Below are 18,994 nucleotides of genomic sequence, written 5' to 3' on the forward strand. Positions count from 1 at the left end.
CCAGCTGGTAGATCCCCCAAGGCTTCCACCAATTCGTTCACCTGTATAGTCTCTTCCAGGCTATTTTTATCTTGCTCACATAGCTCCGAAGGGTCTATTTCACTAAGATAAGATCTTATATCTTCCTCATCCTCCTGGCCATCCTGTGCATAGAGTTCCTCGTAAAACTGTTTAAAGACCTCTCTAACTTGCTCGACTTCCTTCACAATATCCCCCTGCTTATTCTTAATTTCTTTAATATCAGCCATTCCCTCTCTTTGCCTAGCTCGCACAGCTAGTATATGTCCTACTCGTTCATTAAGTTCATAGGCCTTTTCTTTGTTTGCCATATATTTCTCCACTGTCTTTTTCGCCATCCCATCCAGGGCTTCCGCTTTAAGAGCTACTATTTTCAATAGAATTTGGTCTATGGGAGAGTGAGAAGATATGGCTGCGATGAGTGCTTCTTCTGCTTCCCTCAATAATTTAATATTTTCTTCAGTTTTTGCTTTTGATTCTCTCTGCATCTTGATGACAAAACTCAGGGTTTCCCCCCTTACCCCGGCTTTGAAAGCGTCCCACACTATCCCTGATGATGATGTACCCTTATTTATCTCCCAATATTCCTTTATCCAGATGTTCATTCTATCCTTATAGCCCTGGTCCTGTAGTAGTGTCCTATCAAATGTCCACTGACTTATTGCCTTATTTCTCCTTTGTCCCATTACCACCGTTAAAACTAATGGGCTGTGATCCGAGATGATCCTCGGTTCCCTGTCTACCTTTACACTATCCATCAGACTTCTTGAAATTAAAAAGTAGTCTAGCCTAACCAATATTTGGTGGGGGGCTGAAAAGTAAGTACTCCCATCTATATTAGGATGGCATTTTAACCAAGGATCATCTAGTGAATTGTTCCTTACCATCTCTGCTAGGGCTCTGTGAGTCCTCTTTTTCCTGCCTGAATAAATCCTACCATAGTCTAAGAAGCTACTGTCTGCATCATGTAGATTCAGATCCCCGCATACTATTATGGGTTCTGGCCACTGTGCTAATTCTGTGTCCAGATATTGAAAGATCTCGGGGTCATCGCCTGTAGATCCGTAAACCGAGACAACTGTGAGAATCTCCCCTCTAAATACCAATTCAGCTATAACCCATCTACCCCCTTGATCTACCTTCTTTCTTTTAACCTGCGTATCGTATCTCTTACCTAAGACAGCCACCCCCCTTGTCTTAGTATTCTGATTAGTTTTTGCTAGTACGTTAAAACCTAACTGCTCTAGTAGGTAAGCCTTAGAATCCTCAATGTGTGTCTCTTGGAGACATACTAAGTCCGGGTTTAGTGTTTTGATGTAGGCAGTAGTCTTAAGCCTTTTATTTAAATCATTTAGCCCACATATATTTACTGAAACTATCTTACAAGTCATTCTAAATCTGGTTTTTTTCCTTCCCCTCTCGGATTCCCCCTATCCAATTGCTTCTTTATTTCCTTTTCTTTAAATTTTAATAAAAAACTAATAAACACGTTATTCATCAATTCTTTCTTTCCTTTATTACATGTGTTGTGCTTTAGCTTGTGATTGTGCCCATCACCTGAGTGCCTTACCCCCCCCCCCTTCCCCTCCCACTGTCTCCCTCCCCTCTGGATCCCCCCCCCCTTACCACAGGCAAATAGGTCTAGCAGACCTATGTGTGGCCCCTGTAGTCTGCAGAGTCGCTACTCTCCCCCACCCTGAACCCACATCTATTGACTGTACTTTGCATACTTTACATATTTTGCTCTCTTGATTACCATTAGTTTGTCCTAGTTTTGGAGATTTTTACGGAGTTTTTGGTGGACTGGCTGTTGGAGATTTTGACGGAGTTCTAGATCTGTTCTCTTTTTTTCTCCTACCTGACTCCGAGATCTCTTCAAGATATTCCCCCGCTTTTATCTCTGATGTGAACATCCTTGTGTACCCCTTCCTTATTACTTTCAGCCTTGCCGGATATAACAGATAGGCTTCCGCCCCTTGCTTTTGGAAGGGAGTTATCAACTGCCTTAATTTCCACCGTCTTTCCACCGTATCATGGCAGAAATCAGGCCTAGCAAAGAAGGTATTCCCATCGGCCGTCTTTCTAGCATCAGGCCTAGCCTTGTCAATTATTTCCTGTCTTGCTAAGAAGTTCCCTAGAAAAACCAGCATAGCCCTTGGTAATGCTTTTTCCTGCCCACCATGGTTCTTCTTTCTGAACATAGGATATCTATGAGCCCTCTGTACCTCTAGGTCCCATTGCCATTTAGAATCTGGAAAAGCCTCAGTGAGTATTTTTACCACATAACCTCTAGGGTCCTGGCCCTCTCGCCCTTCCTCCAGTCCCAAAAGTCTCACATTACTTCGCCTTTGGCGGTTTTCAAAGTCTTCCAACTTCCATTGCAAGTCCTCCACCACTTTTTCTTGTTCTGCCTTGAATGTTTTCCAGTCTGTTACCTCATCCTCCACTCTGCCAGTTCTTTCTTCCACTTGCGTCACCCTTGCTTCGACCTCTTCCTGTTTTCTGCTTACTCTTCTGATAGAGGCTTGTAGTTTTTTTGTATCCCTCTTCGCTCTCCTACTCTCTGCTCTGGCCTCAGAGTGCATCTGCTTTAGTGTCCCGAATAACATTTCCAATGTCACATTTTGAGAGTTCCCTGAGTCCCCATTTTCGCCCTCCTTTTGGTCTCTTTCCTGGTATGTCTCTGATGTAGCTGAGTAGTCCCATGACAATTTTTTGTTCATGCTACTTCTAGACCCTCTTGTACCCTTACTAATTCCAGCTCTCCTTTTCTTCCTGGATGTTTGATCCCTGGAGTCATTACTTGTACCAGAGTCTGATGATTGATTTGTGCTGCTCTCCTCTTCCTCATTTTCTGGGCCGCTAATATCTGTAGTGTCAGAGCCCTCGTTAACTGAAAAAAACTCGGGTGAGCCCCCTCTGGCCCCTCTCTCATCTCTTCCTCCTCTACCATTTCCTTGAACATGTAGGAGCTCCTGCCGGCCCATTAGGCTTTGTGTGCGTCCCCAGCTTGGGGCAATATGGAGCAAAGGTCTAGTATGCAGTCCTAATTCAACCTCCTTCAAGGCATCTAGCATTTGGGAATTACTGCCCCTTTCCGTGTGCTCACCTTCTGAGCGAGCGTCCTCCTTGCTCCCCTTTCCTTCCTCTGCGTTCAGCTCCGCTTGCACCGCGCGCTGCGTGAGGTTTCCTTCAGTCTGCCGTGGTTGCCCAGCAACCAAGCCCTCGACGCTTGCGTCCTCGAGGGTTACCGTTTCTCCGTCCTCTGTGTTCTGCCCGACTGCTAAACTCACCGCTCCCGTCTCAGCCTGCATCATTGACGGTGCTCTACACGCAATACTGGGCTGCTGTAGATCGAGTGTCTGTGGCTGCGCCTGAGTCGGCGGGAGTATCTTCACCGCTGAGAATGTTTCCGGTAAAGTAGACTGCCGTAATTGCTCTTTTGTCGATATTCCTTGAGGTCGCTGGTTTTTCAGCTCAGTATCGAGAACTGCCTCCCTCGCGGCTTTGCTCGCCGTGAGGCGGGTTTCTGGCTTTGTTTCAGTCTTTTTCTCCTGTTTATCTGTCTTTCTGAGCAGAGTACTTTTGACAGATCGGGTAACCTGCTCCATTTGTTTCTTTACTGCGGCGGCTGGCACCTTTGGGATCGCGCCTTCTTTTACCGCTGGGCCCTTACTCTGCCCTGCTGGTTTGTCCAGTTTACTCTTCTGCAACATAGTGTGTTCTCTCGCTCTTCTCCAAAAGCAAAAAATAGCTGATTTATTCGCAGCAGAGGTAACAGAAGTTACCCAATGACGACCTGCTGTAACCAAGAATTCGACCAGCAGCATCCACATCCCCGTATCTCCGTATCTCCTTATCTCAGAATCCTATCGGTCCGCTTCCATCCTGGGGTGGGAGAGAGAGGAACTAGCGACTGTCCTCTACAGCGCTACAGCGGCCATCTTGCCTCTGGCATTTTCAGATCTGTTCAACTTTACTATTAAAGAGAGTGTAAATTACAATTCTTTTTACACCTAATTTTATGTTTGCACCTGCTCCCAATTGAAAGTTATAACTTAGTAAATGTAATAAGGTAATCCAATGTTATTCTACGGGAGAAGTAGGCCTTGCAGTAGAGAAAAATGAAAGGGCCAGGAGATGAAAAAGTTTAAAGTACAGCTCCAACTTTCAAAAATACTCACCCTGCCCTAGGGGCTGTTTAGGGCCTACTCTAGGGGTGACATATGTTTTAAAAAGGAAAGTTTTTGCCTGGCAAAATGTTTCTTTTTCCAGGTAGACATAGCAGTTTCACACTGCACACACATGCTGCAATGGCATGCCAGAGATGTGTTTAAAGGACTACATAAGTGGGTGCCACAATTAGTGCTGGTAGCCCAATAGTATTGTTCAATTTACAGGCTCTGGAACATGTAGTACCACTTTACTAGGGACTTATTAGTAACTTTAATGTGCTAACTGGGTGTATATCAATTTTACCTTGTTTAAATGAGAGAGCACAAGCACTGTAGCACTAGTTAGCAGTGGTAAAATCGGTAGAGGTCTAAAGCCAACAAAAACAAATTCAGCAAAAACATGAGGAGAAAGGCAAAAGGTTTGGGGGAAGACTACCCTTAGGCTGACAGGTCTAACACCAGGACACGAACCCGAAATACAAATTTAGGGCCCGATGTAGGTAAACGCGATTTTCCGATTTCAAAATACCGAGGCGGGCCGAATCGGTATTCTGAAATCGGAAAACGAGATGTAGGAAAAAAACACCGAATGAATACCGATTCGGTCGGCATCGGTAATGAGATTCGGTACGTTCTGATTCTGCTCGGTCCGAATCGGAAAGTACCGAATCGGCCAACAACGAATCGGAAATCACCGAATCGGCTACCACCGATTCGGATATTCCCCATTCGGCGAATACCGATTCGGTAAAAGCCGATTCGGTAAAATCCGATTCGGCAATCATAGATTCGTAGCCATGAAAACAGACCCATGGCGAAAAAGCCCATAGGAATGCATTGAATGAACCGATTCGGCTTTTACCGAATCGGATAATACCGAATCGGATTTTACCGATTCGGATATTACCGAATCGGTAAAAGCCGAATCGGCAATAGGCGATTCAGCCAATGAGGTGGCTCCCCCTCCCCCCCCCAAACAGGGAGTGGCAACCCTGGCAGGTGCAGCTAATTAAGAAGTATCTGGAAAGCCTGCCTGAGCCCAACACACACAGTTAGCAGCAGTGGGAGAAGGAGGTTGCAAACTGAACAGGAGAAAATGGCAGATCAGTCAGGAAGCCAGAAGTCCTCCCAGAAGAGGAAGCCCAAGTTCACCACCACCGAACTTCAGGTGCTGGTTGAGGAGGTGGTGAGGGTGCACCGCCAGCTGTTTGGCAAGCTGTCCCTCAACGTGCCAGACAGCACCAAGAGGAGAATCTGGGCCGACATCGCCCAGAAGGTGAATGCTGCGGGTGTCACCCCCAGGTCCATAGAGGAACTGAAAAAAAGGTTTTACGACATCCGCAGCCTCACGAAGAGGAAGCTGGCTGACATTCAAAGGCAGGCTGGACACACTGGAGGAGGCAACAACCCGGCGCCACCCCTCACCGAGCTGGAGGAAATTGTCTCCAGCACCATCGAGAGGGAGAGTATCGTAGGAATCGGGACCCTGGACAGCTCTGCGAGAGCCACAGCTACAGGTAAGAAGCATGCGCATCATGACACACCCTACCAGACACCTCCCCATTAGACACAATGCATAGGCAAACACCAGCACTGTACTGTCACCAACATACAAGAGACAAGCATCATGGTACATGTAGTCAGCAGAAGTTAGCCAAATATGTCAGTGCAGAATCACAAGACAGGAAACAGTGTGACACGGTGTAAGGAGATGCAAGGACATGTGGAATGCCATAATTGTACTGACTGTAATACATCGGCACTCAGTTTACAAATGCTTCTTTGTACCTAGGGGCCCCATCAGGCGGAACAACTGTGACAGCAGAGGGAGCAGCAACGTCCAACACTGCAGTCGCAGGGCCGAGCACCAGCCAGGCTGGCCAGGAGGAGGATGAGGAAGGAGACACCCCAGGGCTAGGAATGGAGGGAGTCCTGGTCATTGACTTCCAAGCAGTGCACTCCCCAGTACTGCCCAGCACACCCCCCTTGCAATTCTCCCCAGAAAACTCCCCTACAAGGCAGACCATTCCGCCTACACCAGCTCCTGGCACAACCGTGGCCTTGCCACCTGTTCAACCAGTCCTGGGAGCAGGGGCTCAGGGACCGGCCAGCTTCACACCCCCACCAGTGGCACCCCAGCCCACTCAGCAGGCCGGAAGCAGCAGTGCCCGACGCCGTGCCACCACCACCACTGCTGCACCAGCACGGGAGGGCAGTGTGTTCCTGGGCCTGGAGGGACAGATGGTTAAAATCCAGCGCCAACAGGCAAAATCCACCATGGCCTGCCAACGCCAGCTCCTGCAGCACAACATGCAGATGGGAGAGTTGGTGAAGGGTTTCCAGGCTGTTGTGGACAGCAACAAGGAGATGGCAGCAGGGTTAGGCAGGCTGACCACTGCCATCACCCACTCATCTGCCAGACAGGAGGAGCATGAGGTGGCGCGCAGGCGGGATGCCCGGGTGCTCAACCGGGCCATGGCCCGGCTTGCAGCGGCGACGGCACAACTGTGCCATCGCAGCTCCAACCAAGAATCTGTGCTCAGTCAGCATACGGCTGAGCTCACTAGGGGGATGGCCAGGATCACCACGGCCATGGAGGCCATGATAATATCAAACACCGCCTCCAATCCTGCCCTGGACCTGGGTGATGCTGGAGACAGCAGCAGCCGCAGCAGCCCGGCCAGCGCTGCATCTGAGCCACGGAGGAGCACCAGGCGATCCGCTGATGCTGCTGGCCATTCGGAGGGGGCTGAGGGACACCCCAGTGGGTCTGGCAAGCGGGCAAAAAAATAGCCTGGCAAGGGGGGATGAGGCAACCAGAAGCCTGGACTTTATTTGATTTTACAAACTCCATTTTTTGATGCACATCAGTGCTGTAACTGTGGTGCATCACTATTAAAATTTGTTTTTTGCAAGCAACATTTATCTGTCTTTGCATCTGTACTCAGTCAGAAATAGTTCTCAGTGATCTCCTCATGTCTGTATCTGCCATCACTTGGCGTACACACCCCAGCTGGCTGTGACAGTGGCACAGCTTCGTCGTCGTCATAGTCCTCGTAGTCAGACAACTCCACCTCAGTGCCCTTCTTGACCGCAAGGTTGTGTAACATTGCACATACAGCTATGATCTTGCAGCAGGTGATGGGGGTATACTGCCTTGCACCTCCACTCTTGTGCAGGCATCTGAATCTACTTTTCCAGATGCCAAAGGTCCGTTCAACAACATTCCTGGTGCGTATGTGGGCCCGGTTATACCTCCTTTGGCTGGGTGTGGAGGGGTTGAGGTAGGGGGTGAGTATGAATGAGCGGAGGGCATATGCACTGTCGCCTGGAAGAGAAAGGGGTCACATTAGACACATGCATACATGTATTACACCTACCTACTATGTGTTATGGGGGTCTGATGATGTGTCTCACCTAGGAGGTATCCTTCTCCAAATTCGCCAGCCATCAGCCGTGCATATATGCCGCTCTGTTGGAATATATAGGAGTCATGGGTACTTCCTGGAAATTTTGCTACCAGGTCTGTGATGGTGCACTTGGCATTGCAGATCACCTGCACGTTGATGGTGTGTGTAGATTTCCGGTTGCGGTATATGTATTCGGTGTCCGCTGGTGGGCAAATCGGAATATGCGTGCCATCTATGCAACCGATGATTTGGGGAAATTGTGCCATCTGGTAGAAGTCAGCTTTAGTTTGTAGTAGTTCTGCGTGGGTTGCAGGGAATGAGATGTATTGGTCCATCCTGTCTATCATGGCGTCAAGGAATATGTGGAAGAACCTTGACAGGCTGCTCTGGCTCACCCCTCCTGCTGCTGCTACTCCACTTTGATAGCTGCCAGACGCTACCAGGTGTAGGCTGCATAGCACCTGGACGTGCGCAGGGATGGCGTGTGCCCTTGGGGTGTGGTGGTCCAAGTATGGCTTAAGGTCCCTGATGAGCTCAAGTATGGTGTCAGAGTCCAGCCTGTATCTCTGTAGGATCTCAGCCTCAGTGAGCATGAACAGGGTTATCCTCTGTCTGTAGACCTGTTCATTTCTTAGCCATTCCCTCTGTCCTTCCTGCTGTAGCCGTAGCCGCCTCGCAATGACATAGAAAGCTGCCATCCTGCAAGTTGCAATGCATTTTGGGACTGTTTATATGGGTTGGAGTTGGTTACCACCTGATTGCAATCCATGGTAAATACCGAGTGAATTCTACCGATTTTGAGCCGATTTCGGTGTTTCTGTGCCTCCCTACATCTCCCCAACTGTCGGAATCGGGGAATTTCCCGATCGGAGATTCATACGAATCGGCATGTTTTCCGATTCGGCTCATGTCCGAATCGGTATTTGTACCGATTCGGTACATGGACCGAATCGGTGATTTTCCGATTCGGTGTCACTAACGATTCGGTAATGGGACCGAATCGGTGATTTTCCGATTCGGTGTCACTAACGATTCGGTAATTGGACCGAATCGGTGATTTTCCGATTCGGTGTCACTAACGAATCGGTACATGGACCGATTCGGTATTTGCATCCGAATCGGTGTTTTTCCGATTCGTTACATATCCGATTTTCGGTATGTACGTATCGGATTCTTTCCCATTCGGTACTCATTCCGATTCGGTTTTCTGTCCGATTATTTCTGTTTTTGGTTCCCTACATCTGGATGGCTGTTTACCGATCGGTAAGGGCCAAAAATCGGTATTTTCGGCCGTTACCGATCGGTAACGCCCTACCTACATCGGGCCCTTAATGAGGCGACTAATTATCAGTAGCAATGCATATGGGCATCACATGGATTGATCTCACAGGATGCAATGTCATAGAAATTAACATCAGAGCCCCACAATCTTTGATACACCTGAGTCTGCACTTAAAGAATAATACATTAATTTATAAACATGTAATCATTTTCTCAGTATGAAACAATGTGCATAGGTTTACACCCAATGTGCACTTTCGATATTTTGTTCTCAATATTTTGTCTCTTTGATATATTGGGGCCCCTATTTCAGGGTTGTTAGAAATGGGGGTCTCTAGTTGGCAGAAGTAGGTAACTTTGTCTAAATAGGGACCCTTGCTTCTAGAAGGGTATGGGAAAACACACTTTAGATAACCCCTGCTCACCCCCTGGGTAGCTTGGCACGAGCAGACAGACTTATCCTAAAGGCAATGTTTAAAGTATTTGTACTCAAGACACACAGTAATACAGTGATAACACCACAAGTGGACACCACACCAGTTTAGAAAAAAAAAAGTATCTTTATCTAAAATGACAAAAATCCAACATACATGTGATAAAAATTGGCCTTTAAAAATGTTTCAAACAACTTAGCCCATAGACAACTATGGATGCTTGATTTCTCTCATAGTACCTGTAGTTGCGACAAAGTTCACAAGGCCAAACCGCCACAGAGATGGGAAGCATCGAAAAAGAAAGAGACCTTAGACCATGGGGAGGCAATGCAAGAGTTCTGCTGCACGCAGGAGAAGTGATGTGTTGAATCCGGTCTGTAGGGGGAAGTGATGCGTTGATTTTGAGATGGTTCTGGTCCATGGGTGATGCATTGGGTAAACTTGCAACACAGGTACGATTCATGGAAGTCCGGGATGCAGCAACGATCAGTGCGGTGGCGGCGGACGGCACAGTATTGGTTTCTTTAGACGCGATCCCTCGATGCATAGGTTCTTGCAGCGGCGACAGGCGCTGTGTCGGTTTTGGCAGAGGCGCAGAGATGCGTGGAGATTCTTCTCGCACAGCCATGCTGCGTTGGGAAAAAAACAGCTGCACGAAGAGCGATGCTTTGATTTTCTTGTAGTTGCATTGCTTTTCCAGCTCCCAACAGCAGGAACAACCTCTAGAGGCCCAACACAGTCACAGGCACCTCTTTGTAGGTCAGAACTCCCCACAAGGAAGTTCAGGGGAGCTAGGGGTGAAGCCTTTGTGTCCCTGAGACTTCAGAACAGGAGGCATGATTTACTCAAGCCCTTGGAGATCTTCCTCAAGCAGGGGGACACAGCACACAACAAAGTCCTTCTCCTTTCCTTGGCAAAAGCTGCTACTGCAGGCCAACTCCAGACAGCACACAGTAAAGGGGCAGTACTCCTCTCTTCTCCTTAGCAAAGGTTCCTCTTGATTCCAGAAGTGGTCTAAAGTTCTGGGGTTTTAGGTCTAATACTTATACCACCAAAATGTCTTTGTACTCTTTGTGCAAGGGTCTCTGAGCCCAATCCAAACCAGTTTTTTCCTCACTGGTGCAGTTTGACCACAGGCGTGGAGACAGCATTGCTCAAGGGAGACAGGCCCTATTCAGGTGCATGGAAATCTCCCTCCACTACTCTAAATTCACTTAAGGTCTAATCAGCCCAACTCTGAGTCATCCATAAAGGGCCAGGCACACCTCAACCCCCCATCAGTGGCTGTCTACAGTGAATGCACATCCCCTGCCCCTGTCACTCCAAAACCAGACAGTCAATACACAAACAGACAGAGGCACACAGAATGGTTAAACAAGAAAATGCCTACTTTCTTTTTTATTTTTTTTATCTCAGGAGAATTGTATTGAGAACAGTTTTGTCTACAAATGAACAGAGAGAAAGGGACAATCAGTGAATACAAGGGTCCAGTTTAAAATATACAGTACAAATGCTACATTCCTGAAGGACTGATCGAGACCTGAGGGTCTAGATTTACAAACAAACTCCAGGAGACAGATGATGAATAAGACGACAGACAAAAACAAATGGAGATTCAATAAACCCAAAGACGGGTTGTATGGCATAAAAATAAGAGATAGAGGTAAAGTAAAATGAGTACGATGAAAGGGGAGAATTGGGGGCCTCTAGCAGGTATGAAGACAATCGGGAAACAACCTTTACAATGCAACTTTTACAACGCACTACCATTACAATGAAACTTTTACAACGCAACATCCATTACAACGCATGCATTTACAACCCAACCATTACAACGCATGACACTACATCGCACACCACTACAACGCATGCTATTACAACGCAGTCATTACAACGCATACCATTACAATGCATAGCATTACAACACTTAGTACCCTTACACTATCCAACACTTACCCTACTGTTGCACCCCCTGGAGTTAGAATAGTAATTTTAACCCCTACACTATCCAACACTTACCCTACTGTTGCACCCCCTGGAGTTAGAATTGCAATTTTTACCCCTACACTATCCAATACTTACCATACATGCAATATAATGTTATGCGTTGTAATGGTATGCGTTGTAAATGTAGTATGCGTTGTAGTAGAATGCGTTGTAACGGTAGTTTCAAAGTATTCGTTGTAATGGTATGGGTTGTAATGGTATGAGTTGTAATGGATGTTGCGGTGTAAAAAATGCTTTGTAAAGGTAGGCATTGTAAAAGTATGCGTTGTAACGTCATACATCCGAGACAATCACATGTACAACTGTGTAAAATCCAAGGACATCATACCGAGTTTTAAGTGCAGGTGCAATCCAGATCGTATGTACCATTCAGTCAAAGGGTTCAGTCCAGAGTTTTGAAAGTTGGTGCTAACAGTTTTAAATATTTCTCATATTTGTACCCATGTACTAGAGGACAGGTGAATAGGAGTATAGGGGGTAGACATGAGAGAATCACAATGGTTTTATAGTGCCGAAATAGTTATCCAGGGAGTTCCATATAGATGTGTTGCGCTTAATCCGTGGGGAGATTTGTAATTAGATGTAATCTGCCCCTCTCAGGAAGGAGATCCATTTTTGCAAGGATGGAAGGTGGTGGTGGCTGTGTTTTCCAAATTCGTTAGAATAGATTTGCAGGCAGTCGTAAGGAGGATGGTATACAACGTTTAGCACGCATTTTTTACCATGCACTACCATTACAACGCAGGCATTACCACGCATACCATTACAACGCATTGCGCTTGGGGGCGCTCTAGGATAGGGAATAAGTTTAATTTTATATCCAACACCTTCCCTAGTGTCCACGGGGACTGGAGTTGGAATATAAAATTATACTTACCACTATCCAGCACCTCAAAGCGCTAAGCGTTGTAATGGTATTCGTTGTAAATACCGCGTTGTAAAGGTACGCGTGGTAATAGTATGCGTGCTAACGTCATACATCCAAGGAGGATATCAATTAGAAGGCTGTCATTGCGAGATCTGATGTTTGGGTCTAGAAATCCATTTAGTAGTGTTAAGAAAGATCGTTCCAGAGGCACGCTACAGATAGAGTGAATAAAGCTAAACGCTGCATCCCAAAATGGGCCGACCGCTCTTCAGTAAAAGAGAAGATGAGGGAGATCTCCCACAGGGTCATTACAGTTTCAGCAACTTGGGTTCTCTCCTAGGGAGATTTTGTGGAGGCGAGCCGGGGTGCAGAAGGTCCTGTGTAGTAGCCAGAATTTTGTCTTTGCAAGGGAGGGGGACATTTTATCTGAGACCACTGATCACCAAATTTGATACCAAGATTGTGGTGTAATCGTTTCGTTAGGATCCCATTTAGTTTGTCGTATAGAGGATGTGGTGGAGGAATTCTGTTGTAAAAGAAGGTAGAGCTTGGAGGCCTGATAGCGGATTTAGTAAAGGATAGGATGATCCTGATGAGGGAAGGTTCGTTGTTATAGAGCTTTAGTTTAGATAGAGCATACTTGAGTTTCAAGAAATCATAGAAATCTATGTTTGGCAGGTTGAAACACTTTTTCATTTCTCTAAAGGATAGTGGGTTTTGGGAAGTTTCTAGGTCTTTCAGGAAATGAATGCCCTTAGAAGCCCAGTGATACCAGCAGGCTGGGGAGCCATTGATTCTAATTTTAGAGTTGTTCCAAAGGGAAGTCATATTCAATTTGGTGATCGGGAATTCTGGGGTTTTGTCTATTTTCATGAAGGGCCCTTTTTGTGTTGTATAGGATGTATTTACTCGAGGACGGTGCTTTGGGGTCCCTGGATAGGAGAGAGATTGGGTGAAATTCGCCTAGGATCTCTTTTTATACCACAAGCCACGTAAGAGTATAGTCTGGAGATTGAGTGAACCAAAGTAAGCCCTGTCTGGCTAAGAATGCGGTTTGATAATTCTTGAAGTATGCAATATGAACACCACCTAGGTGAACAGGGGGCGTAGTTTTTTTAATGAGATTCTAGGTTTTTTGTTTCGCCAAAGAAATGTATTTAATAGTTTTTCCATATTTTGCATGAATTCCTCTGATAGGGTCAAGGGCAGTATATTTGCAAGGTAGTCGACTATAGGGGTGATCATCCTCTTGATGGTCTCAATTCGGCCCACCACATCCTGAATTTAGTGTTCCAGCCCTAGAGAAGAGATTCTACCTTTCTTAAAGTAAGTGCCTCATTATGTTTCAGGGATTCCAATATATCAGAGCTGAATTCCAAATGCAAATATTTTGCAAATTTCAGCTGCCAGGAGAGACCTGTGTTGGTGAACAGGGCCCTAGAGCAGAGGCTATTCAGGGCAAGGATTTCCAATTTGTCCTTGTTAAGTTAGTAGTTACAAACTTGGGCATATTCTTTAATGGTTTGGAGGAGGACAGGAATAGATTGTGTAGGCATTTCAGACATTATTAAGATATCATCAGCGTATGCCGCTACTTTCACATTGAGGTTGTTGAAGGTGATACCATGAATGAGCGGATTGGATCTGATCTTGTATAGTAAGGGTTCAAGGCTTGGATAAATTATGAGGGGGGTCAAAGGGCAACCTTGTCTTGTTTCTCTTTGTAGATTAAATACAGAGGAAAATAAACCCCCAGATCTGACCTTAGCTGACGGACCACTGTACAGGGCCATGATCATTTTGGTGAAGGTATCTCCTAAATTAAATTTCTGAAGAGCTTCATGGAGAAAGGTCCAATAGACCCTATTAAATACTTTTTTTAGCATCGAGGGCAACCGCTACCGTTTCAGAGGGTACCAATTTAACTTTCACAATAATATGGCAGAGGAGCTGGGTGTTATGATTGGAGAGTCCATGTTTCATGAAGCCCATTTGTTAATTCTCGATTAGTCTAGGAAGAAGAGGTTCCAGTCTCTTACAAAGAATTTTAGTGTAAATCTTTGCATCCAGATTAATTAGGGAGATTGGTCTGTAAGTTTTTTACGCAAGTTAGGTCTTTCCCTTATTTGAGTATTGCAACGATAGTGGATTCACTGGTGGTGCCGGATATGATACCAGAGTCGGCAAAATGTTGAAAAGGTTTAGGTACATGGGCAAAGGTTTTTAAAAAATTGGCCTTTCAGCCATCTGGGCCGGGCGCTTTGTTAATTTTTAGCGAGCGAATTGCTAGGTCTACCTCCTCCAGAGAGAAAGGAGAGCTTAGGCTAGCTTTTTCGAGTTCCGTGATGGACGGAAGTGTGATGTCTCTAAGGTATTCTGCAGAGGTGGAAGCGTTTATCTAAGAGTCGTCTGTGCAAAGAGACTGGTAAAAATCTTTTAGTATTTCTAGTATTTTCTGGGGACTGGTGTTGTGATGTTAGGTTTATCTTGAGGGAGTCAATTCCCCTGCAGTTTTGTTTATGCTTGAGGCAGGAGGCCAGAATTTTCCCAGCCCTGTTTGCATCACATAGACTGAGGTTTTTGAATTTGCTGACCCAAATGCCCACTCTCTCACTTAGGATTCTATGGAAATCATAAAGAAAGAACGAAACATGTTAGGATTGCCGTTTGTGAATAAAAATCAGGATGCAAATTTCGCTGGTGATGTGCGGCTGATTCTTTCCTTTGGAAGGTGTTTGATATATATATATATATATATATATATATATATATATATATATATATATATTCACTGAAAAAACCATTGGTTATAGACCATATATAGTTAGGGATTAGCCTTTTCAAAACCTTATTTTACTCACACAAAACCATTGAAATTTCATATATAGTTAGTTCCACTAACTATATGTCGCGCACCCGCAATCCACTGCTGATGATGTCACATATTGCATCATTCATGACATGGTTAGTGACATCACTGATGACATCACTGATGACATCTCAAATGACATCACTGATGACATCACTGATGACAACATCCAGTGACTGTATGTTTCTGTAAAGTTAAAATATGTCTTACATATTGAAGAATGAGTGGATGTATAAGTGTCTGGATGAAGGATTTAGTAGGTGCATGACTGACTGTATGAGTGAGTGATTAAATGTGTCTCACTGAGTGCATGGGTTAGTGACTAAACTGTTTTAATTTGTGCATCATTATATCTGTTGTTCTACAAACTGCTGCATATGTTGATCAGTAGCTATATGAGTAACTGTATGGGTTATTCATTGGTTGTCCAAGTATTTGTATGGGAAACTGAGTGTGTGTGTATGGGTGGCTGGGAGGTGTGTGACTCTGTACATAGATGTGTGAGTAGTTGATTCACTATATGTATGGGTTCAAAAGTGCATGTGGAAACAGCTGTATGGGCGGTTGACTGTGCATGAGTGTATTAGTGAGTGAATGGATATCTCAGTGCTACATGTCAAAGTAAGTACATATGTAAAACACAGTACATGTGAGAGTTGACATATATAAATAACTGTGCATAAGAGCCAGTGAATGTGTGAGTGGCTGTATGGATCATTGTGAACATGTATCAGGGATTGTATAAGAGAATAAAGTAAATATGTGTTAGTATATGTTTGAATAAGTAAGGTGTGTATAACTGTATAGTTGAGAAAATGGAGGTGTGATTGATTTTTTGCATAACTGACTAGGTGTGTGAGTAACTCCATGGATGAGTGACAGTCTGTGACTGTCTGTTTACACTGATTGTATCTAAGGTTATATTAGAGTCTGAAGAGGTTCATGGTATTATCACATGAATGATATCATCAGTGATGTGATCAGTCATGTCAAATGAGATGTTATCAGTGATTTTCTCAGTGATGTCATTTGAGATGTCATCAGTGATGTCATTTGAGATGTCATCAGTGATGTCATTTGAGATGTCATCAGTGATGTCATCAGTGATGTCACTAACCATGTCATGAATGATGTAATATGTGACATCATCAGCAGTGGATTGCGGGTGCGCGATATATAGTTAGTGGAACTAACTATATATGAAATTTCAATGGTTTTGTGTGAGTAAAATAAGGTTTTGAAAAGGCTAATCCCTAACTATATATGGTCTATAACCAATGGTTTTTTCAGTGAATTTTCAAGGTTTTGTAAATGCAAATTCCTAACTATATATGGCCTATAACCTATGGTTTTTTCAGTGAATTTCATTGGTTTTTTAATAGCAAATATCAAAAGCTGTAAAATGTCAAGTACGTGATAGGTAAAAACTTTTTCGTGTTTATGCACGCTGATGTGCTTTGAACGCTGCCCCCCTCCCCTCTTTTCTCTTAGTAGTACTCTCTCTTTGCAGATAGTGAAGAGTAGTTAACGCAGGCCTTTACCCCCGTTGTAATCCGTTGTGCCTGCTTGTCTCTCCATTTGATTGATTGTTATCCAAGCATTTACTGTTTTACAATTGATTCTCTTTGGTTCATTCTCTATTTACAAACAAGCACAAAGTCGCAATACTCTGTTTAGTCTTTGCAGATAGTGAAAAATCGTGTAAAAAAATAAAATTAATCGAGCAAAATCAGTAGGCCACTAATTGGATCTCTTTTTGACCTCGCTAAAATAGAAATATTAGGAACAACCCTTCATGAGAAATACGAAAATAGTGAGATGAACTGAGCTCCACACCATGAGGGCTTCAAGACAGCTCGGCTCCGTCACCCACCCCACCCAAAATAACGACAAACCCTATGCAAATATTAAAAATATAGACAACACACCAGCAAAGAAACAGGGTAAAACATTTTATTAAATAACTATTTACATAACTATTTTATACTTTTTATTGCCCGATCCGGCTAGCTCAATCGATCGAGCATGAAACTCATGCACTCTGATAGCAAGCGTTGCTACTGATGCTATGCAGACCAAAACTGGTTTTCAGTTTGTACATTTTTCTAGATTTTTCCATCCAAGGTTGGTTGAGTTTGTAGAACGATGGCTTCAGATTTTCAACATACGGTGTGGTGGCGCGGACTGGGAGGGGGCGCTTCGCTCCTGCCCCCTCCCCAAGTAAGATTTTCATACGTGAAAGTACGTTAATGGTTTTGGTCCCTGAGTTGCTTCAATGTCACTGCCATTCTCAAATGGCATAAGTTCTGGATGTTGGGTGCCATAGTTCAGAGTTCTGAGCAGCGCTTGTAACACTGTCTGAAGCTCATTTCCACCTACTGCAGCTTCACTATTCTCAAAGTAAGTGAGTGTCGTTTGTGGACCTGACTGCATTTGAAAACAATGTGATATGGTACCTCCCTAAACCGCTTGACGGAGGCCCCCGAGGGGCGGTGTGATGGCACGGACTCGGAGAAGACGCTTGGCTCCGACCCCCTCCCCAAGTCTTATAGCACCGGTTTAGCCTGAGATCGCCCCCGACATAGGCGGCCGGCTCCCGGGGTCCGGCGGAACTTTTTGCCTTTTGATGACTCTTCTATTCTGGACCTTGTCCCACAATCCGTTTGACCTGAAGACACGCTGTAGTGGGGCGCCCCTTTACCGTTTTAGTTGCCATTCCGCCCGCTTTTGCTACACTGTGCCTCTTCCGCCATTCAGCTGTTTACCGCCCGCTCTTGCGACTACAGCGTCTCGCTCACCATGTAGTTGAGTTGCTCCGGCTCTTGCGATGCAACGATAGGCGACTGCCACAGGACTCTCAAAATGGCGGCCGGCTCTTCAGATTTGGGCGTGGTCCACTAAAATGGCCCTGGGACACCTTGGAACTCGGACGCTTCCCTGATAGGGCTTGGGTCCCATTCTCGAAAGCGTCCCCTCAGCCGTGAAGATTCTACAAAAGTCTTGGGGGCCCCCGACTCCCGCAGGCTTCTGGTGGGGAGCGGCTGCCATGTCTGCTCGTGGAATGGCCACGACGGAGCTACGAGATGGTAGTGCTCTCATGCTGACGCCAGCTTTAGTCTGAAACATCCAGAAACACTGTAGACTACCAATCCGATCAGTTCCGGTAGCGCCCCAACATGACCCGGTAGAGAAGAACTTGCCCTCCCCTCTTTGACTGATGGTTCTTGTTGCCTGTCCCCTCTGTTGTCATTTTACAGAACTTTTTGGACTGCTGAAAGGGGTTGTGTTCCGAACGCTGGTTGGTGGAGACATTTTGACTATATTCTTGACCTACATTGTCGCGTAATGCGTTATATGACACACCGCGTTAGCGCACCCGGAAGTGATCCGGGGCGCGGCGCGCAGCGGGTAACGTAAGCATAACAGGTCATGTGACTTGTTAATAAAACTTTTTATTGGTTCATTTTACTTTTGTTATTTTAATAATGAAAAGCTTGGTCATATGACCTAAAAAATACGCTTTTTATTGATTTCGAACTTTTTTTTTTATAACATATATGTTATAATATTCCAGGCTAATGTACTTTCCCAGAAAATTTACAACTGTCCTGCAAGTAAAATATATTCCTTTTTCGAGAAAAAGGGCGTTTCTTCGTTCCATGACGGAGCCGTTGAGTAAAAGAGACTCGGCCTGCTGTCTTACTCGCCGATACGCCTGATTATCAGATTCTTATCGATCACTTTATGTTGCAGGAGTGGAAAACACAACTGCCCTTGACCATTTATCTTTACTGCGTTCCTACATATTATACCTTTTATCCGTCATGTAATTGGACTGCTTTATTTCACTTGCCTTTTACTGATTCTAAAACAGTGACTAAAAGTAAAAACTTTACCAATGTAAATACTACTACCATGTTTTGTTTTAAAAA

This window comes from Lissotriton vulgaris, chromosome 10, assembly GCF_964263255.1.
Source record: "Lissotriton vulgaris chromosome 10, aLisVul1.2, whole genome shotgun sequence".
Classification (NCBI taxonomy): Eukaryota; Metazoa; Chordata; class Amphibia; order Caudata; family Salamandridae; genus Lissotriton; species Lissotriton vulgaris.